Genomic DNA, 27,360 nt, shown 5'->3' on the forward strand with positions numbered 1-27,360 from the left:
TTTAAGTTGATCAAACTACAGTGTGTTGAACTTATATTTGGGACTTTAGATTTTATCTTCTTGTAAAGGATGAAAACATGACCCTTGGCAGTTCATAGAGAATGGGGTCTTGGTCCTGGGGACTGAATTTGTTGATTCAGACTTTTGGAGGACGAGAGGAGTCACCCCTTGTGTGCTGATCTTTAACTAAAGACTTGGGACTTTTCCCTTTTTTCCATCCCCTTTTGAAAGATAAACCTGAATCCAGGAGAACTGAGAGGGAGAAGGAATTTATGGCCAGAAGTTGCTAATAGCTGCCCACAGGGAGACACCCACATGCATTCAACCATGTGCCCTTAAAAAAGGGGAACCACAGACTAGACAGTGATACTTCCTGAATCCTAGTCTCTTGGAAGGAAAATTTCAGGGCAGCACCAGCCTTGACCTCACCAAGAATTCCAAGTTGGGGAGTTATGAGTACCAATCTTCTAGAAAGAGAAGAGGAGTTACTGGGTAGTACCAGCTTCTGGGAGAGACAGATCATGTGTGTGGCCCCTGAAGCTAAAAGTGCAAGAGTCCAGGTCACAATGAAGCCTAAGTTTGCTCAAGCTTTTTGCCTGACTTCTCCAACACAATTAGTATTCAGTCTGCATGTCACTATAATATCCAGATTTTTTTTCAACAGGAACTATTTCCTCTGCACAATCTCCCAACACAATGCTTGGCGCACAGTAGAGCCTAATAAATTCTGATTGAATTAATGACACAGTGAATTAGTGACACCTTTCACAGGTGATTTTTTAAACCTTAGAGCCACGCTCTAAATCCAAAGTCTCCTATAGAATCCCTAGGAATAAAGGAAAGCATTTTAGCCATCTTCAGGTTGGGCTCCATCTCACTTTCTCTACTCACTTCTAGTCTGGTCATGGGTCAGATCCAGAAAAGGTGAAAGGAAGCAGGTGATTTTAAAAAATCAAAAAAAGAAACTTAGAGGAAGCAACAGAAAGCAAAAAAACAAAACAATTGGTAGCACCCCAAGGATCCCAGTGACTCACTCTCTGATGTGCTGGGCTCTGGCCCTTTGCCTCAACTGCTATAATTGCATCAGTTGTTGCAAAAATAGTCTATTAACTAATTAAGGGAAATGTAGCTCGAGTCCCAGCGAAACCTGCATCCAAGAGTATCAGCTGGGCAGGCAGCAGCAGCAGGTACTGAGACCTTCCTACCTGCAAAGCTCAAGGAGTTGGCAGCTCTATGTGAAGAGACAAACCCAAATACATCCCATGCAACACACAAAAAAGTGAAAGTTAACTGTGCCAGCAGATAACCTCATTAGGATACCCAGAACTCTCCTCACTATTTCACCAAGAATGATGAGCTATCTGGATGGTGACAGCCTATATTCAAGTTAATCTGTTTTCAGATCCAGCCTCAGACACTACGACACTGGGCAAGTCACTTCACCCTGCTTGCCTCTGTTTCCTCATCTGTAAAATGAGCTGGAGAAGGAAATGGCAAACCACTCCAGTATCTTTTCCAAGAAAACCTCAGAAAGGGTCATGGAAGGTTGGACACAGCTAAAATGATTAAATGATAACAAAGGAGGGAAAGTGGGCCAATACTTGATCCTTTGTCCCGCCTTTGAACAGCTCTATTCCTCCCATCAAGCTTCAGTCTACCTCTGCAACTTCCCCCTGTTGCTCCCAGTTCTTCCTTCTGCGATTAAAGACAATGTGTTAAATCGTCTTCCACATAACAGTCATTCAAATACTTGAATATGGTGATGTCCCCCTCCCCCCTTCCTGAGCATTCTCTTCTCCAAATTAAATATTCCTAGTTCCTTCAACTGTTCCCCATATTTCATGGATTCAAGTCACTTGACTATCCTGGTTGCCTTTTCCTGAAGAGTCACCACATTATTGATGTTCTTGCTGATGTCCAGGACAGAACCTGGATGAGGCCTGCTGAAGGCACAGTACTCTGGGGTGTCACTTTTATATTCCTGGAAGCAATGCCTTGCCTGCACAGCCTAAAATTGCATTAAATTATTTGTGTGCCACACTCCCCAACAGCTGACATTCCTAACATGTAAGTTTGATCTTATTACCCCTTCCCCTATTCAATCAACCCTAGTGGTTCTCTATTGCAACAGTTATCAAATATAAGAACCTCTGTTTGGAATCTAAAGTCCTATCTCTCTAGCCACTTCACACCTTACTCACCCCCATGTACTCTTTGATCCTGTGGCACTGTCTGCCTTGTTACTCCTCACATTAAGACTCTCCATCTCAGTGCGGCTGGGTGGCACAGTGAATAGAGCACTGGCCCTGGAGTCAGGATTACCTGAGTTCAAATCTGGCCTCAGACACTTAACACAAAAACTAGCCATGTGACCCTGGGCAAGTCACTTAACCCCAATTGCCCTCCAAAAAGGCAAAAAAAAAAAAAAACCACAAACAAACAAAAAGACTCTCCATCTCTTCACCTTGGACATTTTCACCATGCATCTTCCATGCTTGGAATTCTCTTCTTCCTCATGCCCATCTCTCCTTGACTTCCTTCAAGTTCCACCTAAAATCCCACCTTCTCTAAAAAGCCTTTCATAATTCCCCTTAGTACTAATGCCTTCCTTCTGAGATTATCTCCAATTTATTCTTTCTATGTCATTTATATATACTTATTTTTAGGTTGTCTCCTCGATTAGATCGTGAACTATTTGAGTGCAAGCATTATTGTTGTTTTTTCTCTTTTTTGTATCAACTAGCACAATGCCTAACACCCATAGCAGGTAATTGACAAATGCCTGTTGACTTGGCAACTCATAGAGCTTGCATTCTACTAAAAGTCTGAGATAATTTTTGGACTAATGCAATAACTATTTCCCCATTCCTCCTCCATCATATACTTGTGGAGTTTATTTTTGTACCTAAATTCAAGACTTTACATCTATCTCTATTGAGTCAATCTTTTTATATTAAGCTCAATGGTCAAACTGTCGAGATCTTTTGGATATTAGCTTGATCATTCATTATGTTAACTACTCCTTCCAGCTTTGTGCCATTTGAAAATCTGATGAGCAAATCATTTACTGACGTCATTTATTAAAATGTTAAACATCACAGGGACAAGCATAGATTCCTGGGATACTCCACTAGAGGCATCCTACCACATTGACATCAAACCAGTAACAACTACTCTTTGAGTTCAGCCATCTAACTGGTAACATTCATTTGATTTTAACAACTAATTCAGTTTTTAAAAAAATTTTCTCCCCTAGAATCATATAAAAGAATCTATCAAAATCTTTGCTAAAACCCAGGTAAAGTATATGCACAGTATTCTCATCATCTAATAGTTTAGTAATCCTGTCAAAAAGAAACAAGGTTAGTCTGGAATAATCTGTCTCTGATGAAGCCATGTGGGCTTTTTATGATCATAATTTTCCCTTCTAGATGTTCACCAAACATCTCTTCAGTGCTCTCTTCTATAAATTTCCCATGAATTGAGGTCAATTATTAACCAGTAGTTTTCAGACTTTACCATCTTTCCTTTTTTGAAAATCAAGACATTTGCCCTTCTCTAATCTTGTGGTACTTCATGTTTTCAATTTTCATTGAAATATCACTGTGAGTGACAGTGAGTGGCTTGGCAATTCTGTCTGCCAGTTTAGGAGACCCGAGGATGTAGTTCAGCTGGACCAGGTGACTTAAATTCACCAAGGATAGCTGCTTATGCTCTGCTCTCTCTTAACTTTTTGCAACATCAATTCCATGTTACTTTGTTCTATCATTTCCAGTGTAAAAGTCATTATGCTTTGTAAAGAAAACAGAAATTTCTAGATGAGAGGTTCCCAAACTTATTTGGCTTACAACCCCAATTAGATTTATAACCCCTTTTCAAAAAAATTACTCCCCCCACCCCACCCTTGGAAGTTCTGTCTCCTCAAGCAAAATGAAAGCTATCTATGTTAGTGTGGTCTGGTGTGTAGTTCACTTGTCTAGGAGTTGGGAGACTGGGGTTGTAGACCAAGATATGTAACTAACTCATTGTTGGCCATGCGTGACTCATTTGCTTTCTCTAGACCTCAGTATCCCCATCTATAAAATGAGAATAATACCAACCTCTGGGGTATTGTGCAGAAAAAAAGGAAATAACAAATAGGAATAATGATAAGTGCTTTACCAATTCAAAATATTTCCATTATTATTAGGTAGTTTATAGGTCATGGACTACTACTGGAATGATTCAGTTATACACACCTGTCTTTGGTCTCTGATCAATCATTGAGTATTTACTGGAAGCAAGGAAGGGCAAGCTGTATTGGTTACTGAAGAAGGATGAGACATGACTCTAAGGTAGAGAAGGACATTTCTTATAAACAGACTCAAGCCTACATAAGCAAACGAATGGGATTCTTTACCAAGTTTCCCTTGGAGGTTATATTTGCCTTTTCATGAGGCTGATCTGCTCAGAAATTGTTTATTCTTCTCTTGCTCCTCCTTCAAAGCCAGGATGTGACCTGCTGGGGAACAGGGAGTGGAAGGAGGGTGTGCAACCAGGTATAATTTTTAAATATGACTTCACCTAAGTGCAGTAACTTTATTATAAGAAAATTCTGCTTTCCATAACATACAGGTACTTATTTTGTCATAAGACAAGTCATATATATTAAAAATGAGAGCAGCGAGATTTGGGTGGACAATAATACACAAGGAGGGTTCAATCCTCAAATACGGGAATATAACTTTTTTAACTTGCCTACAGCACATGGATCCCTTGCCTGAAGGGCACATTCTTTAGAATCTCCTCAATGTTTCCAGATCTTCTCATTACTTTAATTTATTTGATTCAGTCATTTTTGGGTAATCATATGATGATTGCCAAAGGCATGGAAGTGAAAATGAATAAGTTCTGTGTGCCAAACAGGGAGCAGATTGCTTTAAAGGGGTCAGGGTGATGGTCCATTGGAAAGTGTGTTAGCACAACCAAGAAAACAAGCAAATAAAACTGTAAGGTCAAGGAGGCAGCAATCCTGATAGTCCCAAGAAGACCTTCAACTTCCCTTCTGGTCTGATGCTGCCTACGGCATTCATGCACGGATTCTCTAGACTATTATCTCCTGTCGCAGCTACCACATTGCCAAGTAGGAGAGCCTCTCCCTGAGGACCAATTCTACCAATCTGAGACACTTTCAAAGGGACTACCATTTTAGAAAGAAGCCCAGTCATGCATCACCTCACACAAACCTGGGCTCTCTCTCACTAGACTCTTCCTTATCCTCACCTGCCACTGTGCCCACACACAAGTATCCTTCCTCTCCCCACCCCCATCGCTAGTTCCCTTTATATGTTATCTTTCCCCAGTATAATATAAGCTCCTTGAGGATAGGTATGGTCTTACTTGTTTGTTTTTGTATTCTTAGTGCTATGCCTTGCACATAGAAAACCCTTATTAAAACCCTATTTATTTATCAGTCTATATGTCTGTCTGTCTACCTATCTATGTATCTATCTATCTGCCCATCCACAATTGACCTATCTATCCACCTAGCTACCCATCTATCTGTCTTTCTGTTTGTCTCTCTAATCCATCCACCCACCTATCATCTGTATACCCATTTATCTATCACAAAGAGTTGAGAGAGAGATAGGACCATTTCATGACAAAACATCGTAGTTTTGAAGAATTTTGGTGCCGAAGTAGATTCCCTATACGTCTCTGTCTGTATCCTTGTATGTTATATTTGCTTCTGAGTAAGTATTGTGCAGTGGGCTCAGGACACAGAACACTGAAAGACTGCAAAATGATCACTGTGTCATAGTCAGCAATTACTAGTCATAGTCAGTTATATTCTCACCAATATCCTCCAAGGCCTTCCCTATTTCCTAAAAAAGGGTTCTTAACCTTTTCTCATGGGCTCCTTTGTCAGTCTGGTGAAGCCTTTCCAAGAATATTTTTTTCCTAAATGCATAAAATACATAGGAAACCAATTATATTGGTTATCAAAAATAAGTTCACAGACTCCACATTATGAACCCCTGTTCTAGGGCATGTTTGAAAAGTGATGACTCTCTATTTATTCATCCAGAGCAAGGCTGACTTTGTTTCTAAAGGTACCCCTGAGGGGTTGGGGTATCTCTTCTTTAATGCTATCAGCTTGTGTTCCATTCTGATGTATGTTAACATCCCTACCATTAACAATCAGTGATTAGTTCCCCACATTCATTCAACTAATTTACTAATTAGTGACTATAACTAATCAACTAATTTAACTAATTAACATTAATTAGTATTGACAAAGAGACATTTACTTTAAGAAGGTATACCAAGAACAGAAGTTACATTTTGTCTCAACATCTGGGAATTCACTCCCCTCTTGCCCTTTATAACTTGGAGATAATGTGCTCAAACTTAAAGCAGTTTCTACATAAAATTCTCCCCTTGAGGTTCCAATGCAATATGTCTGATGGATGAATGAGTCTGTCTGTATCTCTGAAACTGCTAGACTGGCTGGGAAGGTTGCTGGGGACTTTACTTCAAACACGCTGGCTTCTGATAAATCAGGACATGGATTCTGGCTCTTTTACTTCCAATGGTTTGCTCCCTTAACCTTTTCAAGCTCACCATGTATTAGCCATCTCCAGTCACCTTTACCTTAAAAGCAGGGGAAAATAGACCCAACAGACAGAAGCAACAACAGGGCTATATGCTCACTGATGTGATCCCAGTGGGGAGATAAAGGCTTGAGGTCTCCCTCCTTCCTGAGGACTTAATATTTCCTTCATCATTTGAACACAGTCAGGCAAGACATAAAAAAGACCACTTCTCTGTGGCTGGTAGTATCTTCTCAAAGCACCTCAGCTCTGACTACACAGTCATTCAACAATCTGCCTCTTCATCCCATAGAACTAGTTGCAGAAGGTCTATATTGGGAATTGGGAAGCAGAGCATCTCCACTATGTAGCCTTGTGCCCTTCCAGAAGCAGGGTATCTAGCCTCTCTTATAAGAGGTTTGCATGTTGTGCTTACTCACTAGTCTTTCCTTCATCCCCCAACCTTTATATCTATTAGAATGTGAGCTCCTGGGGCGACTAGGTGACACAGTGAATAGAGCACTGGCCCTGGAATCTGGAGGACCTGAGTTCAAATTCGGCCTCAGACACTTAACACAAAACTAGCCCTGTGACCTTGGGCAAGTCACTTAACCCCAATTGCCCTACCTTCCCCCTCAGAAAAAAAAAGAATGTGAGCTCCTCTGTTAGAATGTAAAGGTCTCCTAGAGCAGAGACCATCTGACTTTTTTGTCTGTATCCCTGGCACTTAATACCATGCTTTATACACATTAAGTGCTTGATAAATGCTTTTCATTCATTCATTTATCTATGCTACTGGCAAATGGTTCCAAAGTTATTAAATTTTGGTACATTATTAAAATAATCATCTCTGGTCTCCGTGGCACTTCCTGGAACATTCAGAGGTCCCAGAAGCAGTAGCTGAGACAGGGTTGTTCAGGCATAGTGTGAGTTCACTACATAAAGGTTATTCCAAAGAGCTCCAGGAAAAAGGCAGCAGCCCAGACTTTATTATTATTATTATTATTTCCTCTAGAAACAGCCAGTATGAACCTCAGGGGGAAGGCTGACATTTGCTTGATAGTAACTCTCCACTTCCTGGCAACTCTTCCTGTCTTTGTCAACCCCAAAGGATGGCTCACTGACTCTGACGGCGCTTCCATTTCCCTATTGTCTCTGCATGGAAAGGCAGCCCTATAGCAACATGGCATGTATGTAATGTAGGAAATGTAATGTAAGAAAAAAGGTAAGCTCGTGGCATCAGCATTCCTCCCTTCAAAAGCCAGGGGAGGATAATGGAAACCACATGGTCCAAAGGAGTCTGAAGACACAGGTCCTAACTTCAGTTCTGTTACTTACTAGTGGTAGGATTAACTTCTCTGAGCCTCAGTTCCCCCATCTCTAAAATGGAGAAGATAGATGGTGATATCTGAGGTCCTTTCCAGCTCTGATATTATGCAGCTATAGATGACTATCTTTCATTTATTTGGCATTTAGTATGTGTGAATATGCTTTGTATATACTTTGTATTATTGGTTCTTAGAATCCTAGACTCTCGGTGTTGAAAGGGACACTGGAGGACATACAGCCCAGTCTACATCTAAAGAGTAATCCTCTTACAACATTCAGGACCAGTGATGTCCAACTTCCACTTGAAGAGTTCTAGAGACTAGGAACTAACTACTTCCTGAGGCCATTCATTTTATTTTGGAGCACTTTCCTTACAGTGATTCCAAATCTGCCTGACTGAAACTTTCAGCCATTCTTCCTGATCCCTCTTTCACACATTGTTGTTCAGTTGTATTCATCATGTCTGACTCTCTGTGACCCCATCTGGGGTTTCCTTGGCAAAGATGCTGAAGTAGTTTGCCATTTACTTTCCAGCTCATTTTACAGATGAGGAACTGAACCAAACACCAAGTGACTTGCCGAGGGTCACATAGCTAGTAAGTATCTGAGGCCAAAATTGAACTTGGATCTTCCTGGTTCCCAGCCCAGTGATCTATCCACTGTGCCACCTTGCTGCCTTCCAAATATTTGAAGATGGTTATCATGTCATTTCCCCTACCCCAGACTTCTATTTTCTAGCCTAGACATTTACCCATCTCTAGTTCCTTTACCAGGTACTTGTGTATTATGGTTTCAAGGTCCCCTCCATTCTCACTTTCATGCTGCAGTTTATCAATCTCTTTCCTAAAATGTGCTCCCCAGAAGTAAATACAGTCCTCCAGATGTGAGCTGTCCAGAACAACATGAAATAAATACATCACCTTCTTTCTGAAACTTGATGCTTCCTAAAAATACATTAGCTTTCTTGGTTTCCATTTCATGAGTCTGACTGACTTTTCAGTTTATTGAATTTCCCAACACTTTTTTAAATGAATCGCTTTCTACTTGTGGCTCCTCCATCCTATACTTGAGCACAATTATTTTTTTAACACAAGCTTGAGGCTTTACATTTACATTAAAAGTCACCTTATTAGATTAACCAAAATTTCATGCTGGTATATTTTGTAATCTCAACTAAACCATGACTTCTCTAAGGAAGAAGCCCATGCATTTGATTCTCTTAAGACACTGGGCACAGAGCTGAACAATAGTCACTCAAAAAATACTTGTATATTGGCTGTTTAATTTTTCTTTGAGCTTCTTTCTAAGGTCAGTCCATTCCTGAATCACAAGTACATCCTCATGGAAATTAAAGATTCTCTCTAAGTCAAAATGTTCCTGCCACACTGATATTTTAAAATAAGATTCTGTGGCTCATCTATTTTTTAACAGAAAGATGAAAAATAACAAAATAAAAGAAGAAAGATAATTCTTCAGTATTCACAACACATTGAGCTTTTATAGCTCATCTTTTTATCTCTGAGCTCTTCAGATCTCTCATCTACTCTCCATCACATCTGTTGGGTCAGCAGGAAATGTAAGTATGAAAGAGGACTCAGTGAAAAATGATTGAGGTCATGAAGAGGAGGCAGAATAAGAGGAAATGGAGTTGTTTACCCTAGAGAAGGAAACACTGGAGTGGAAATGAGGGGACATGAATTTCTTGCCTTAAGTCTAAGTAGAGTTTTTGAAAGAGGAATGTGTATGCATTGTTGTGCTTAGTAACAGAATACCAAACCATAGGAAGTGGGCTAGTCACTTCAATGCCTGCACCTCATTCCCATATCTGTAAAATGAGTAGATGAAAAGATGGTTTCTAAGGTTCCTATAAACTCTAATGTTTGATGGATCTGTGACTGACTGATGCTCAAGCCATTGAGAGGGCAGTGAAAGCTAAATCCTTTCTTTTTTTTTCAACTGAATTCAAGGCTGTGCTTCTACAATAGAGGATACAAAAGTAGGAGATACAATCTCTGCCCTGGGAGAATTTCTTTAGGGAAATGACACACACGTGAAGCAATGAAAATGACAATTTCTCCTTCCAGAAGAATAGTGAGGATTCCTCCACTCCAGTGGTTTAGTGCTCAGGTTCTTGGGTGCTCCCATTTTATTCCAGAATCTCAGTGTTGAATTGGAAACTCAGTCTATTTATGCTTGACATTGACCTTTACCACCCTCTACCACAACCTCCACAGATGTTCTTAGAACATCTACTTAAAGACCTCTAGTAATGGGAAACTCACCAACTCCTGAAGCATCTCATTATACTTTTGGAAAGACTGTGCTCGCACTCTGGGGATGCAAAGACAGATGACACAGTCACTGCACTAGACAACGAGAGACAGAGAACTTACTACCTCCAAAGGCAGAGCAATTCCACTTTGGAAAGACCTATTCATTAGCATTTTTTTTCTTCCAAAGAGCTCAAATCTGCCCCTCTACAACTTTTATTTCTCTTATTTTTACCCCCTTGATCCAGCAGTGAATAAGGCTAATGTTATTTCCAAAAGGTAACCTTTGAAATATTTGAGGGCAGCTGTCATGACCACCACTGAATCTTTTCTTCTTCAGGCTAAATATCTCCAATTTCTTTAATCAAACAACTGCACATCATCATTTCATGGTTGGCCTTTCACCAGTCTGATTATTCTCTGGATCTTTTCCAATTTTTCAATCACACAAATATGGTGCAAAATGTGATCACTAAATATCCTATGAAATAATGTTTCTTGATGCCTTTAAGCATACAACAAAACATATCCACAATTCCATTCTTCACTTCTCCAAGTTGTACCTACATGTCATCTTTACATTTAGCTACAAAATCCTTCTTTCTTTTGGTTTCATTTATACCAGTGATTCCTAATCTTTATTTTTTTGTCTGTTGTGGACCCTTTTGACAGTCTAGTGAAGTCTATATAATCCTTCTCAAAATAATATTTTAAAACACAAAATATAAAATATATGACATTGCAAAGGAACTTAATTTTACTGAAATACAGTTATCATATAAATTTCTTCTTTTCTTCCCTCCCCCCTGCCCTAAAGGTGGCTACTATTAGATACAAATATGTATGTATGTGTATGCATGCATTTATATATGTACATATATACATGCATACACACATGTATATGTAAATCATTTTACTGGATGCAGATAGTGCCTTCCTTCATATGTTGCTTGTAGTTAATTTGGGCATTTATAATAGTCAAAGTAATTTATGTGGTCAAAGTGGGTCTTAAAATAATATTGTTACTGTATACAATGTTCTCTTGGTTACACTCATTTCCCTCTTCATTATTTTGTGCAAGTCTATCAATGTTTTTCTAGATCATTGAGTTCATTATTTCTTATAGCACAATAAAATTCTATCCCAATCATATAACACAATTTGTTCGACCATTGCCCAATTGATAGGCATTCCTACAATTTCTAGTTCTTTGCCACCACAAAGAGAGCTGCTATAAATAATTTAGAACATATAGGTTCTTTTCTTTTTTCCTTAATTATCTTTGGAAATAGACCTAGTTGTGGTATTACTGGGTGAAAGGGCCCATCTAGTAAGTGTTTGGGTAAAATTCCAGATTGCTCTACAAAATGGTTGGATCAATTCACAATTCAACCTACAATGAATGTGTCCCAATTTTTCCATATCCCCCCCCAACATTGATCCCTTTTCCCTTCAGTCATTTTAGCCAATCTGATAGGTGTAAAAAACATAGACAATTTTTAAAAAACAAGAAATATAGTCATGTATTTTTTTAATCTCATAAAACTTTAAAGGTTAAGAACTCTGGACAGCAAGAATTTCATGATTAATATGATTCAACTATCCTAGCAATATGTTCTCCTTATTGGTCTTTGGATAAGGATTCACATTTAAAGTACCAATAGTCACATTTGAAGTTTATTGACAATCTAAAAACCATATGACTCTTAGCCCCTCTTCCCCCTTTCCTACTACCCTGCCACTATTGCTGCAAAAGTGGAAGGGGCCCAAGATAGCAAAATGACATGTTAGAAGTACATTTTCCACAAGATGTCTCCCAATTATACAGCAAGATCCTTAAGGATACATCAGAGCCTAGAACAACAGAAATACCTCTATTCAATGACCTTTAAATAATAAACATCAGGAAAGGCATAAAGCAAAGAGATTATGCTCATGAAAGGTATTTGTCACTAGGATGGAGGAGACCCAGGGCACAGTCTAGATCAAGGAGTGATATTGTGTGTGTGAGTCGGGGGGGGAAGGGGGAGGGTGTACCATGAAGTTCTCTGAATGTTCCTATTTGTGGATGATCTATTGTGTTGACTGCATTGGGCCTTAAGACTTTGCAGAGCCTCCTAGAAGAGATCTGTAAGAACTCAAACGATTTGGCCCACCCATACCTATGGGAAAGATCAAATGGATAAAGAATGTCAATTGTTCCAATTTCAATACTTGTCTGAATGGATACCTTAGAGAGCTTGTTTAAAAGCATTTATGCCCAGGATAGATATTAAATATGAACAATAGATTTGGACCCATTGTTGCAAATGAGGAGTAGAATAGACTTCATTGCTTTTAGGAAATGAAGGACTTTTACTGACCCTAAGCTTCTCATGATAGCAAAGACAGAGGTGGAGTCAAAATGGCAGAGAAAAGGCAGGGATTCTCTTGAACTCTCCCCCAAACCCGTCCAAACTCCCTTAAATAATTCTGCAAAACAAATTCTAGAGCAACAGAAACCATAAAAGGATGGAGCAAAACAATTTTCCAGCCTAAGACAACTTAGAAAGTCGACAGGAAGGTCTGTCCTACCAGGGTAAGAGTGGAATGCAGCCCGGTGCAGGCCACTTCAGCACAGACCGGGCCCCAGCAGACTTTGAGGGTGACTGGATCAGTGGTGGCAGCGGTGGTTTCCAGACCTCTCAGTCCACAGATGATAAGGGGGCTGGACAAGTGGTCAGGAGATTCTGGGTCCCTTTGTTGGCACCACAGGCAGGACTCTGTGGCTTGCCCATACCTGGATCTGGGTCATAGTCCTGGGTCTCAGTTTCAGGGAGGAGGAGCGCTAACACATCAGAGCTTGTGGTCACAGGGTAGCAGGGATCCTGTTCACAGTTCCAGGTGGACAAGCATGTTTGTGCTCACTCGCAGATCAGAACACAGCACAAGAGAATAGTAAATACATCTCTCCCCAGAGCATACCACCTTGGAAGAAGCAAAAACTTACACGTCCCCAGAATGATCTCTAAAAACAGCTGCACAAAAAACTTGAAGCTTGGGATGGTGCCACCTCTGCTCTCGAAATACAGTGCCACTTTAGCCTAGAGTTAATAGTCAATAAATAGACTGGAAAATGAGAAAACAGCCAAAAAAGTTCCTGACTATAAAATGTTACTATGGTGACAGAGAAGATCAAACCACAAACTCAGAAGACAACAAAATCAACACTGCTAAATCCAAAGCTTCAAAGGAAAAAATGAATTGTCTCAAGACTGTGGATGAGCTCAAAAAGGATTTTAAAAATCAAATAAGTGAGGTAAAGGAAAAATAGGGAAGAGAAAGGTGAATGATACAAGAAAATCATGAAAAAAATTGTCCACAGCTCGGTGAAAGAGGCATAGAAAATACTGAAGAAAATACCACTTTAAAAAACAGAATAGGTCAAATGGTAAAAGGGACACAAAAATCCAATGAAGAAAAGAATTCCTTGAAAAGCAGAATTTACCCAACAGAAAAAAATATACAAAAATTCACTGAAGAGAAGTCCTTAAAAAGCATAATAGCAAAGATCTATCTTTTCGCTATAAATATTATAGTGGTGTTGTTCTATGGCAGGGAAGCAAGAGCAGAAATATCACTATTTCTGAAGTACTAAAGGCAGCTGGGCCTTGAGTCAAGAAGATCTGAGTTCAAGTTCAGCTTCAGAAACTTACTGTGTGACCCTGGGGAAATTACTTAAGCTCTGTTTGCCTCAATTTCCTCAACTGTACAATTGGGATAATAATAATAGTGCCTACCTCCCAGGGCTGTGGTGAATGTCAAATGAGATGATATTTGTAAAACCTTTAGCACAGTGCCTGGCAAATAATAGATGCTTAATGAATGCTAATTCTATTACTAAAGGTGAACATTACCCAGGGAGGTCAATGGAAAGGGATATGGTGGGTATGTAAGCAGGGATATAACCAATGGATAATTTGGAGTGGAAAGGAGGAATAAAGGATGTCATCAAGGAATTCTGTGACTGGAAGAGAAGATGGGCTGGTCACATAGGGAGAGCAAGGGATGACAGATCAGAGTACTCTATGCGAATCCTTCTGTTGTCAAGAGAAAAGGAGAAATGCTTCCATCATGTGGGCAGCTGCTCTGTGCTTAACTTTCAGGAGATCATGAATGAGAATCTTATGGGACAGACAAATGAATAGGCACAGATGGGTTGTGTTCTGTATCCTTGAAGGGAACTCCCAAATCTATGAAATCACAGCTATTTCAATATCATAGAGTATTCTTGAATTTTGTCAGGAATCGGTTGAGCTCACCAGTTAATGATTTACTAATTCCACTCTCTTCCCCCTTTGAAAATCAAAACAACAGATGCCTTTCTCCAGTCCTGCAGTACCTTGTCTTTTCTCCCTGAGCTTTCAATGACCATTGATTGTGACTTCGATCCCTGGCTCCCAGTGATTTGGGAAATCACTCCCCCAAGCTACTGGCAACACACTTGCCTGGGATTCTCTTCTGTCCAAGAACCAAGAGTCAGACTAATGCTGCTGGGAATGTCAAAGACCTCAGGAATCACTTTCAGAGCTAAAAGGTAGCACCATCATGCCATGTGGCACATCCATGACACAAATTGTGGAATTCTATCCATGTAAAATAGGGCAGCTAGATGGCTCAGTGGACAGAGCACTAGGCCTGGAATCAGGAAAACCTGAGTGCAAACTTAGACTCAGACACTTACTAACTGTGTGACCCTGGGCAAGTCACTTAACATCTGTTTGCCTTAATCTATTGGAGAAGTAAATGGTAAATCACTCTAGTGTCTCCGTCAAGAAAATTCCATAGACAGTATGGTCTCATGAAGAGTTGGACACAACTGAATGACTGAATAATAAATTCATGCTAAAAATAACTCTTATGGAAATTGATCAGAAGAGATAATTGAAAAGGCTCCGAATATAATTCCTTAACCAAAGCAATCACAGTCATGGTCCTAGATTATTTAGAATGAAAGATAAAGTAACAAATACAAGACAAGGGAACTGTAATTACTCCAGAATCCAGCTGAGAACAAAATAGATTATACATAAAATGCTCATTAAATAGTTATCACATTTGCTTTCATAATATACTGTTTATTAAAATAAATCTAAGTACAAATTATCATTATAAAGAAGTGTTTCTCAATACTTCACTCCTGAAAGCATCCTGAAAGTAGGTAATATTCTGGGGAGAAAGCTATATAAATAGAAAGAAGCAGCATGGTATACTAGAAAGAACTCTGGCCCCAGAGACAAGAGAACTGAGTTCAAATTCCATTGCTAAGTCTATGGCCCTCACAGTCTGAAAGGCCAGGTAAGTAAGATTTTACCACTCCCCCAGAGTTGTCTGGTATCTCGAAGAGAAAAATCCAGGCTCTCTGAAAATGGTTCCAATCTCCACCAATGTTCCCTCAATTTTAAGGAATGGTCTCCTGCACCCTTAAACCTCCTGCATTCCATTAAACCACCAAATAGTCAGATTAACTCTTGCACAGAAACATCTGACTCAGAAGATTTAAGCACAATCATGCAAAGTTGGTCCCCCAACATGTGGAGTTTGATTCCCCCTCCCTCTTTATTCCCTGGGGAAGGGAAGGGGATTAGGTTTGCAATTTAGAACCTTTCCTATACTACACACTCCCAGTTCCAAGTCCAAAACCCTTCTCCGGCTTGAGTCCCAGGCCTCCTGGTTTCTCAGGGTTTTCATGCTGGGCTAACTGGAGGCACTATCCCCTCCTGCAATTCTGGCTTCAAATCTGATGTTGCTCAAACTGTTGGGTCCCGTTAGAATCACCTCTGGCACCTGAAATTGAAGAGAACAAAGCACACATAACAGAAATAAGCACCCCATAGCCCATTCCTTGGTGTTGGGGTAAAAGAGAGGGAGCAAGGATAATCCTTCCCCTTTCCACCAGTTCAGGTCATGGTACCATGCTGTGAGTGAACTGTGAGCTTCACCCTCTGGATACAGCATATAAGTAAGACCAGAGAAGACAGAGAGCTGAGTGGGGAGGGCAGGGTGGAGCAGGAGGGGCAAATGAATGGGTCAATCTCACCAGTTTTAAAGCTGCAAGAAGCTAATCCAAGGAGACTACCCCCCACCCACAGGATAGGAGACAAGAGACCTTCAACTTAGTCAATTTGGACTCCAAAGGCTCCTCAAGTGCACCTCCATGTCAGGTGACCTGGGAATGCCCAGATATGTCTGGGTTACATTATCGTGCAACTGCTTGTAGACAACATTGGGTTCACAGTATTTTAGAGCTGGATGGGACCTTAGATTACTTAGCCTAACCTCCTTATTTTACAGAGAAGCAAACAGGATCAGAGGGGAAATCATAGGATCAAAAAGGACTAAGAATTCCAACACCTGGGGCAAATTTGGTAGGGGAGGAAGGGGAACAGAGATCCCTAGGTCACCAGTGGGAAGATTGGTATGTACTGTCATCCTCTCTGATCTTGGTTATCCAATATAGTGGGGGTTCTCCATGCCCAGTGGTGTACACAGTTTACTTTTGTTGGGTGTAGTCACACAATAATATGATGGGGGAAAATAGGCTCCATGAGAGGGCTATGATATCCTGAGGACCCTGAGGGGACAAGAAGGTGTCATAGTCCAGTGGCGTTGCAGAGCAGTGGAGCTATCTCCGAATTTAGAGTCAGAAAAGCTGGGTTAAAATCATGGTTCTGACACTTGCTTCCTGTGTGACCTTGGCCAAGTCATTTAGCTTCTCTGGAACCTCAGTTTTCCCATCTGTAAAATGAGAAAGTTGGACTAAATGATCTCTAATGTTCCTTCCAACTTCAAATCTGTGGCCTGGGAGGACCAGTCAAGGCAACAGAGACAAAAGACTACCTTGGAAAGGAGTTTCATATATTTTATTTATATTTATTTATGTTATATATATATATTTTTATATAACTGCACAGGATTATAGATTAGGAGCTGGGGGAAAATTTTGAGGTTATATAGTCTAAACCCCTCATTTGACAGATGAGAAAATTGAAGGGGGAAAAGGAAATGATTTGCCCAAAGTCACACAGATGGGTGGGAGAACTGGAATTCCAACACATGCTCTGACTCCAAATCTAGCCCTCTTTTCCCTTTTTCATGGTACCACTTTCCTGACGTAGCACCCAGGGCTACACCGACAAGACATTTCACCTTTCTGAGTCTTAGTTTCCTCATCAATAAAACAGGGAAAATTAAACTTATTCTACTAACCTCACAAGGTGTAAGGAGGAAATGCTTTATGTCTCAGTGCAAGATATAAATGTGAGTTATTTTTTGGAATGACCAATATTCAAAAATCGGATCACTAGTTTGGGAGTGATTTTCCTCTCTATAAGATCTGTTCTCTGTAGGGCTCAAGGTCATGGTCATCATGATGGGCTTTTTTGCTGTCTTTAGTCTTCTCCACTTTAATCTCCCCCTTCTTTAACCACCTCCCTAATCCCCTACCTGCCAATTCTCCTCTACATAGATTCCCTGAGATTACTGCCAAATAAATGCCCCAGGAAACATTTTCAGTCCCTCTTATTAATATTATATTCTGGCAAAAGTTATTTGTAAATTAATGCCATTAATTACAATAGCAGAAATAGCCCAAGCAAGCAATCACAATGATAAACAGCTAATTATGGACCCAATTAGCCCCCTGTCCTCAATTTGTCATCCCGATGGGCCAATAGTGAATATAGTTTGCAATAAAAGAGAAATGTCCCCAAGTCAGTCACATAACCAGCAATCATGATGACACCAGTATGAATCATAGTACATCAAAACCTTTTTGGCTTCCCAAGTACCTGTTGCAAGCTGCATGTTAATCTTTATGTCTGTTTCCAAAAGACTAGCACCATGACACCTGCTTAAGAGATAGGGACAAATAGTCACAGAGAAGTCTGTGATATGCCTAATGACTTCCTTCACACCTTTTAAAGTATCATCTAATTAGAAACAATTATTATTATTGTCTTTAGTTATATATACAATGTGGAAAGAACTATAAATTTGGAGTTAAAGGACCCAGGTTCAAATCGAACTTTGTCACTATCTCTGTGAGTTTTGGCAAGTCTCTACCTTCCCTGTTCCTATAAAGGGCAATGCCATCCTCCCATGCCCTCAGGTTCACAATGCAGGAGTCATCTTCCACTCTTCACTATCTCACATTTCCCCCCATATCCAATCTGTTGCCAAGAACTATTGATTTTGCCTTTGCAACATCCCTCAAATATGGTTCCTTCTCTCCTCTGATACTACCACCACTGAAGTATAGGACTTCTTCCCTCACACTTAGACTATTACCATAGCCTGCTGATGGGTCTGTCTGCTTCAATTCTCTCCCCCACTTCAGTCCATCCTCCATTTAGACACCAAAGTTATTTTTCTAAAGTGAGGTTCAACCATGTCACCCCTCCCACTCAAGAAACTTTAGTAGCTCCCTATTACCTCCAGAATCAAACACAAAATCCTCTTTTTGGCATTCAAAGTCCTTCATAAACTACCCCTTTCCTACCTTTCTAGTTTTCTTTTACTTTATTCCCTGTCACATACTCTTTGATTTGGTGATACTGGCCTCCTGGTTATTCCACGATCAAGATACGCCATCCCTTGTGTCCAGGCATTTTCTCTGGCTGTCTCCTATGCCTGGAATACTCTCCCTCCTATTAGGTCTACCTACTTCTTTGACTTCCTTTAAGTCACAACTAAAATCCCATTTTCTGCAGAAAACCTCTCTCAACCCCTCTTCCTTCTAGTGTCTTCTGTCTGTTGATTATTTCTTGGTTAAAATAGAACTTGCTTGATTTCCTCCTTTTTCATTCCCCAGTGCTGAGCACAGTGCTTGGCACTGGCCTTAGCAGGCATTTAATAAACGTTTATTGATTGATATCTCTGGGCCTCCCTTTCCTGGTCTAGAAAATGAAAAGGGCAGATTAACTGGTCTATGAGATCCCTTCCAGCCCTAAATCAATGATTCTAAAATTTGGTTATTGGCATAGATAATGATGAGGACAGCGATGATGATAGTGACAGGAGCCCCCCAGCTGAAAGGGTTTCAAAAGAAAATGGAGGGTGAGGCCAGCCACATACTGCTGGGTATAAAAATATTCACCTATCTAGAGGCAAACAATGGGAGAGATTGAAATGACTCTTTACCTAACTCCAAACCAAAGGCAACGTGGCATAGGATGTCCCCGAGGTGCATACAGCAAAAAAAGGGAGATAATATGGAAATAACTGGGTACACAGGATCTGTATACAGAGTAGATGGAAGGTGACCTTAACTACTAGGGAGGTAAAAATCGCTGGGGGGACCAGGAAAAGCCTCCAAAAGGAGGTGACATTTGAACTGAGCCCTGAAGAAAGTTAGTAAAACTAAGAGGCAGAGGTGAGAGAGGGAAAGGGAAACATATTTCAGGTATAGGGCAGCCAGCACAAAGAGAAGGCTACAGGAGATGGAGCGGCATTTTCAAGGAAATAAAAATGGGCCATTATAGCTGGATGATACAGTATGTGGAGGTGAGTCAAGTATAGCAAAACTGTAAAGGCTGGGAATGTGGCGCACACTTATTTTCCTGATACTGGAAAGACTGAGGCTGATGGATCTCTTGGGTTTGGGAATTCAGAACTGCTATGGGCTAAGCCAATTGAATGTCAGACACAGTGAGTCTGAGCCCCAGGAACAGAGGACCGTCAGGCTGCCTGAGGAGGAGTAAACCAGTCCAGGTCAGAAAAAGAGCAGGTTAAAGCTCCTGAGTTGATCTATTTGGGAATAGAGCCAGTGAGTGGTTACTGTATTTCTAGCTTTGTGAGATAGGGAGACTGAGTCATCTAAAACAAAACAAAAAAAAAAAAGATAAAAGGTAGGAAGGAAGTAGGTTTTGAAGTCCAAACAAAGGACTTTATTTTGATCCTTGAAGTGATGGTGGCCACTAAAGCTCACTGAACAATGGGATGACATGGGCAGACAGGTAACAATAGACTGACTCTTGTATCAGAAAAATGCTGTGCAAAATGCTCTCTTCCCCTTGTATTATTTTATGGAGGGTGTTTGTCATTTGTGTCCATCTGATTCACTGCAGAAAAATCAGTTCCTACTACCCATACTCACAGTCAAATACCACCACCATTATCTCTGAGTTGTAGAGATCTCACCATTGGCCTGCGTTGATCAAACTCTACTCATCTCACCTCTAAATCTGACCAAATAATCTCTCCACCCTCAAAACATAAACTCTGCTGACCCCAAATCATATCCTATCTCTGTTTCCAACAAATAGCTAGTAGCCCTCTTAATTCCTGTAATCCCTATAAGGGTGTTTCTACCACCAACAACACCATGGAAACACCCGTTTAATCATCCACTCTGCTTTCCTGGCAGTGAGTTTGCAAAAAGGAAATTTTTCTCCATGCTCCAAAAGGCTGGCCTCTCCAACAGCATAAAATGTCAGTCTCCTAAAATCTGAGTTTTGGAGCTAGTTTGGGCCCCTTGGGGCTTGGCGTCTAAGGAGCTTGAGCACACCCTCCTCTTTTTTTTTTTTTTTTTTTTTTTTTTTCCTTTTGGGGGGCAATTGGAGTTAAGTAACTTGCCCAAGGTTACACGGCTACTTTTTTTGTGTTAAGTGTCTGAGGTCAGAACTGAACTCAGGTCCTCTCTACTCAGGAGCTGGCGCTTTTAATCACTACGCACCTAGCCACCCCACACCCTCCTCTTTTCACACCATATCCTTGATCTCTTAGCCAGAATTGTCCAAAGGAAAAAAAATATTCACCAAGTGGGAAAAAAAATTGAAGCAGTGAGAAAGGAATTTCAAGACATTCTTCAATGGCCTCAGAGGAGGCTAGTGTCTGGGTGGGGAGCTGCACTAACTTAGTTTAGAGAAACAATTTCCTTCCCCTATCACAGTCAGTCCTTTGATGGCACTCAAGAATGGCTTCTCTGTTAGTTTACAGAACAAGCAGAAAGGAAAAGTAAGAAATATGTAAACAATGGTTTGTGCTTTACCAATAAGTATCCTTTAATGACATTCCTTTTCTACAATGACAGAAACCAATATCTTAGTCCCAAAAACTTGTCTAAGAAAACCAAGATGGTTTGTTCTATAAGAGAAAAAAACAGAAAGATCAAATAATTCACTACTATTTATTTTTTAAAATTCAGGCAATATATTATTTTACAAATTATGATTATTTTATTACATATGAACAATATTGTTTAATGATAAGAAAATGTAATCATTAGTTACTTATCAAAACCTTAGAGGCAGTTAGGTAGTGCAATGGGTAAATTAGAGTGTTGGACTTGGAGTAAGGAAGACCTGAGTTCAAATCAAGTCTCAGACACTTTCTATATGACTCTGGGCAAGTCACTTGACCTCTTACCCTCAGTTTTACCATCTGTAAAAGGGAATACTAGTAACATCTACCACACAGAGTTGTCCTGAGGATCAAATGAGATAACATATATAAAAGTATTTTGCATACCTTAAAGCATTATATAAATGCTATTTGTTATTTTTAATATTAATGATTGGGAGGAAGCATATAGTGAATAGAGAGCTGACCTTGTGTCCAATTAAGGAGGTTCAGGATTTGCATAAATGGAATGCTGGGCACTCCAAGAAAGACCCAAGGCAATTTCTTTAGAATATTTATTCAGAATATATGTATATGTAGGCAAGTGAGAAAGAAACCAGAGATAACAGAGTAAGAAGCTTAAAGACAGCAGAATAAGATCATCTATGATTAATAGTGGCTATATATTTACAAGCATCAGCATGCGGGGAAGCACCAGCACCTGACCACACAAGCTGGGGAATCCTGGTACAGCTGTCAGGGTCCCGCACAGGAGGGTCCCAGGCAGGACGTCTCCTCCATGGGTGAGATTCCAATTTGGGGTCTGAATCTTACAGTTTAAGCAGTGCTGAGAACAAAGAAGTCAAACTGCCAGGTGTTTTTAGCAAGCATCATATCTGGTGTGAGGCCTGGGATGGAGACCAATTCCTACAAGGCACCCCCAAGAGCGATGTTTCCTTGGAATGGCTAGTTCCAGGAGTTGGGCAGTTATCATATCTCTTCTCAAGGACCTGGACAGGGTCCAAGGAGAGGAGAAGCCCTCAAGTTCTCAGGATCCCTGTTCCCAAACAGCTCAGGGTAATAGAAAGGTCATATTGAGTTGGGGTCTTGGTTTGTATAATCTTATTCCTCACAGAGGGGCTTACCTTGCCCCTACACCTTGGAATTAGGAAGACCTATATTAGAAAGACCATCTCTGCAATGTACTGACCAAGTAACCCAGAGCAAGAGATTTAACCTCCTCGTGTTCTTTATAGGGGACAAACACTTATCCCACTGTCTGTGGCTACCAAACTACCTAGTGCCACCCAAACCAGATTAAAATAGAGTTGGGAAATTTTTCACAAAATTAATAAAAATATCACACAGATAATATTGTTGTAGTCTTCTAATTTGATGTGCTGAGGCAAGGATCTATTCCTATTTGAGTTTGAAACTCCCTCTCTAGCAACTTCATTTAAGACTATAGGCTGCAGAGAAGGTACTGGCCCACTTTGGGAGACCAAACTCCTTATCTTGGGGTTTCTTTTTCCTCCTTAGTCAGAGGTCCAGTCCCTGGACCTCTACTGTACACATTGTACAGAGTCCTAGAATATTACAATTCATAGCACTTTCAAAGAGAGAAATCTGACCATTTACACTTAAAAAACCAAAGTGGATGGATTTATACAATTTCTATATAAAAATTTATGACAAATTATGTGACAAATATACATACACATATGTGTATATATGTATACATATATATGTGTACATACACATATATTTCTAAGCCATAATGTTCTATAAAGTGTATAGCCTTTAACATTAGCTTCTGTTTATATATGTGTTTTGTTTTGTTTTTTAAAATGCAGATAGACAATGTATCAGTAGGAGGCAGAAATTGAACTGTACCACCTTGGGAAATTACATAGTGATCTCATTGATGTCAAGATGTTCACTACTTACCGCAAAAAGTCTATTTCTTTAATACCAGTCTTCTTCCAGTGATGTTAGAAGGCATGTTGTCATACAAAATTTGGTTGCCAAGGGAAGTTCATCAGTACTGTGGTCGGTTTCATGATGGCATGCTTACATGGGCTCTCGATAATGCTGTTTTCATGCTTTCCCAGTTGCCAATGGAGTGAAACAATGTTGTTTGCATGGTCCTAATTCTTTTTAGCATGATGTTTTCAGCAGTGTTACCAGAAGCCTCCAATGAGAATGAAAATGGCATCAATTTTCCTGTGCTCTGTGAGTGAAGTAGAATTGCAGTAGCTCAAGAGAAATGGGAGATGCACAAATTCAGAGAAATTTCCATGCCAAATGTTCCCATGAACTACTTGTGCCCAACCTGTGGTAGAGTCTTCTGAGCTCACATTGGTCTGATCAGCCCCAGTCAGACACACTTGACTCCAACATAGTGATGTCATTTGGGTCCTTTACAAGAACAACGGATAACAACCAACCAAGGCATGCTATAAGTTATATTATAGGTGTATTATCAGTCATGGAACACAATGACCTCAAAAGAATCATCGTTACAATTGTGGTAAGAGAATTTTTCTGTATTGGCTTTATGATCATGACAGCAAGTGACATCAACTACCTAGAGTGTGCAAAATCAAGCTGAGAAATCAATTATAACCCTGTTGCTATCCGGTTAGTTCCTGCTTTGTCTCCAAATTCCAATTAAATGTTTTAGTATTCAGTGATCAATTTATTATTTTACTGTTATTGGTTCTTTGATGTATAAATCCTTGCCTGTTTTGTCCTCTGTAATTCTAATTGTATACATCCTGCTTTATACTACATACATTTTTTGGAAATGCTACTCATTGCCCATTGGTTTTCATGTACCAAGGGACGATACTTCGAGCATAAAACAAGCCAGTTATTAAAATGTCTCCCTGGGCTGATCAGTATGATTGTCAGCAGTATCTATCAACAATTTCTTGAATGTTTTCTATCACAAGTAATCCAGGGGACAATGGAAAACTCAAGGTTAGGTTAAAAAGTAAGCTATAGAGCATTAGCAAAAATGATGTGTGTTAAAAAAAAATGCAGAGTAAACAACATCCTCTGGGGCATGTAGAACTAGTATAGGAGAAAGACCAGTTGTCATGAAGAAAGAACAGCCCACAAGTGAGAAGTAAGGGTGCTACATTGGTCCACTCAAAGTAATAAGAGAACCAGAGAAACACCAGTGTAATAAGTGAATCCTATGTACAAGATTCATATGGACAAAGACAAAAATGACAAGAGTAAGGAGGATCAGGTGAATGTTAGAGCCAACTCTAACTGGCCTACCATAGATTTTAAACTTTCAGTATGGGCATTTATATGCCCCTTGGAAATCAGCAATCACTACAGATTAGGGTTTGGTTTATTGTTTTGTTGATTACCTAGATTTAAGAAAGTGTTAATGCAGATTGAATTTGTGTGTGGGCACTTTTTTTCCTGGAGGGTCCACTTTTTAAACATTTACCACCACACCCCTATATTGCTCTATAAACATTGCTTGAGTTCAGCAGGAAGACAGTAGAAGACTCCAGGAATGAAGTCATCATGGGACAGGATGCTTGGTGACTATAGTCTAATGATAATAATAGCTAACATTTACTTAGTGTTTTAAGACTTTCCAAGTACTTTACATCCATTATCTCATTATCTCAACTCCTTTGGGTCTTACAACACTCTTGGGTACATTCAAAGCAGTAAAATAGCTAGAGGAAGACTGCTGGTATGAAAATGGGTGAATCCCATGTGAAAAGTTCATATAGAGGGATATAAGTGACACAGAGTAAGGAGGAGCAGAAGAGACGTGATCTGCATTGGTAGCAAATGGAGCAATCAGAGTAAGAAAACCAGAGTCAACGTATCCGAGTGTGATGCAAGATGCCATATAGTCATATTTTTAAAGTTGTTTTCCACTCCCCCCCCACCTTCCTGTTTGAGTGGGGCCAACACTGAAAACAGAATCTGGGCTTAAGTAAATGGTATAGGATTACAACTTTCTTTTTACCTCAATATGTGCTCTCTGGTGAAAGCATTGACAAAATCCCTGCCTTGTAAATTTGGATTTCTAACTTTAGAATACCCCATGATTGAGAGCTATTACATTAAGACACTAGATGGTTTTTATTGTCTCTTGTTAGGTAGTTCCTTTGCTCTGGGAAGCCCTGGTGATATTTATTCCTGGTTATCTCTGTTTAGCACACTTGGGCAGAACCATAAATTGGGGAACGAGTAAATACCAATACTGAACTATTTCTCTTGGGGAAAAAAAATGAGACCAAGTTTCTTTGTATGAATTGAGCCCTCGCTTAGATGACTTACTGGGAGTAAGATGACAGGTGATGTTTAAATAGCTATTCACAAGAAAATTATCTACAGGAACCATGTTTCAATGGAATTTTTCCCCCTAGCAGCTGAAAAATATGACAGATGCTCCAATCTGTTTACCAAGGACAGCTCAGCTCCAAAGTAACACAGAGTTTATTGCTACTGTAATGTTCCAGTTGTGACTGCACGTCATGTTCTAACAGCTCCTGAATGAAAAAAAAAAAAACTAAGTGCAAATTTTACTGGAGTGGGCAGAAAGAGGAAGGAGTAATGGGCCTGAGCCATCCCTTGGGGGAACCTGATTTAACAGTTCATGGAGTTGACAAATGATGTGGGAAAAGGAAGAAAGCTGTATGTCCCACAAAATACCTCCCAATAGCTAACTATTCCACTATTAGATATTCATTCCTTTGATTTATGAATCTATCTCTTATTAAAATGCAAATAGGAGCCAGAACACTTTAACTCTTAGTATATGTGTGTTTTGGGGGTGGGGGAAAGTGTAGATTATTTACCTCATTGTGAAAGAGTTGATCAGATCTTCCTTTGAGAGCAGGTTTGGATGATAGAAAAGGTCAGAGAACATAAGGATTCCAAGTATGCAAGAGAGGAGACAATACTTATGGGAAAGCAATGTAAAGAAAGGAACAGAGACATCCAAAGACAAATTTCATTGACTTCTCCATTCTTCAGGGGCATGGAAGGAAGGTATCTCTATTTCAGAGTTTGGGAGCAGTAATGACAGCATGGTGGAAACAAGCTGCCAGCTGGCTTGGGAATTAAAGACAGGTGTTGAGGCAATGTGCAGTAATAAACTGAAGGGAGGGTAATGATTTACACTTCTATTATGCTTTAAAGTTTATAAATTACTTTCCATCATGAAGCAGGCATATTACTCTCCCAATTTTATGAGCAAGGACTCTGGGACCAAGAGAGGAGAAATTGTTTTCCATGAACAAAAAGTTAGTTTTTTATGTTATGTTAGTTTTTGTATGTTAGAGTCAGGGTTCAAATCTATATCCACTAATTACAAATCCAGTGTTCTTTCTCTTACACCACTCTAGGGGGAACAATACTTTTGTCACTGGCAAAAATATATATCAAAAAAATAAATAAATACTAGCTCTACCCTGCCCTCCATCCACCTCCAAACTTACTAAGTGAAGTTCTCAAGGTGATTTATATGGACCCTGGAAGCAACCAAAGGCATGATTGCAATTGAAAGGAATTTTTGTACCCTTTCTCAAAGCATAGACTGAATTCAAAATGGTAATAAAGTAGAAGAAAAAACAGTTCTGAAAGAAAGACCTAATACCAAATATTTCTTTGGCTGATTGGCTGTGGGTCTGAATCATGAAACATCTAGAATCACAACTGGAGCTAGAATTGAGAATCCTCTCTTCTATAAGGAAAAGATTGAAAGATAGCTGCTGCCATGTAACAGTAGCATAGACCTAGCAGAGATAATTATCATCATCAGAGATACCAAGAGATGATAATGTAGTAGAGAGAACAGACTAGAGAAGATGGCAGAGGAGTGCAGCAAATGATAGCCCAATGATATTATAAGAGCACCATATGATATCATCAAGGAAATGGTCCACTGGAAACTACACTCTAGGAGAATTGCTTTCTCTGGCTACATGTGTTCCCTAGCTGTATGTGTTCTTACACAAGGTACACATATACCTTCTCCCTGTGTCAGTCTCCATATATGTACCATCCCCATATGTATTTCCTTAGGTGCAGTAATCTATGGAAAATTA

General features: G+C 39.9%; 1 pseudogene; it reads left to right on the forward strand.

Annotated features, from left to right (window-relative positions):
- The first annotated feature begins 12,760 nt into the window (after positions 1 to 12,760).
- LOC138149354 (alpha-N-acetylgalactosaminide alpha-2,6-sialyltransferase 6-like) overlaps positions 12,761 to 27,360 on the forward strand; it is a 70,867-nt pseudogene continuing 56,267 nt past the window's right edge.

The sequence above is a fragment of the Petaurus breviceps genome, unplaced genomic scaffold (genome assembly GCF_028583685.1).
Source record: "Petaurus breviceps papuanus isolate PSGF00001 unplaced genomic scaffold, PetGlider_PUasm1.0 90847, whole genome shotgun sequence".
Taxonomy (NCBI): domain Eukaryota; kingdom Metazoa; phylum Chordata; class Mammalia; order Diprotodontia; family Petauridae; genus Petaurus; species Petaurus breviceps.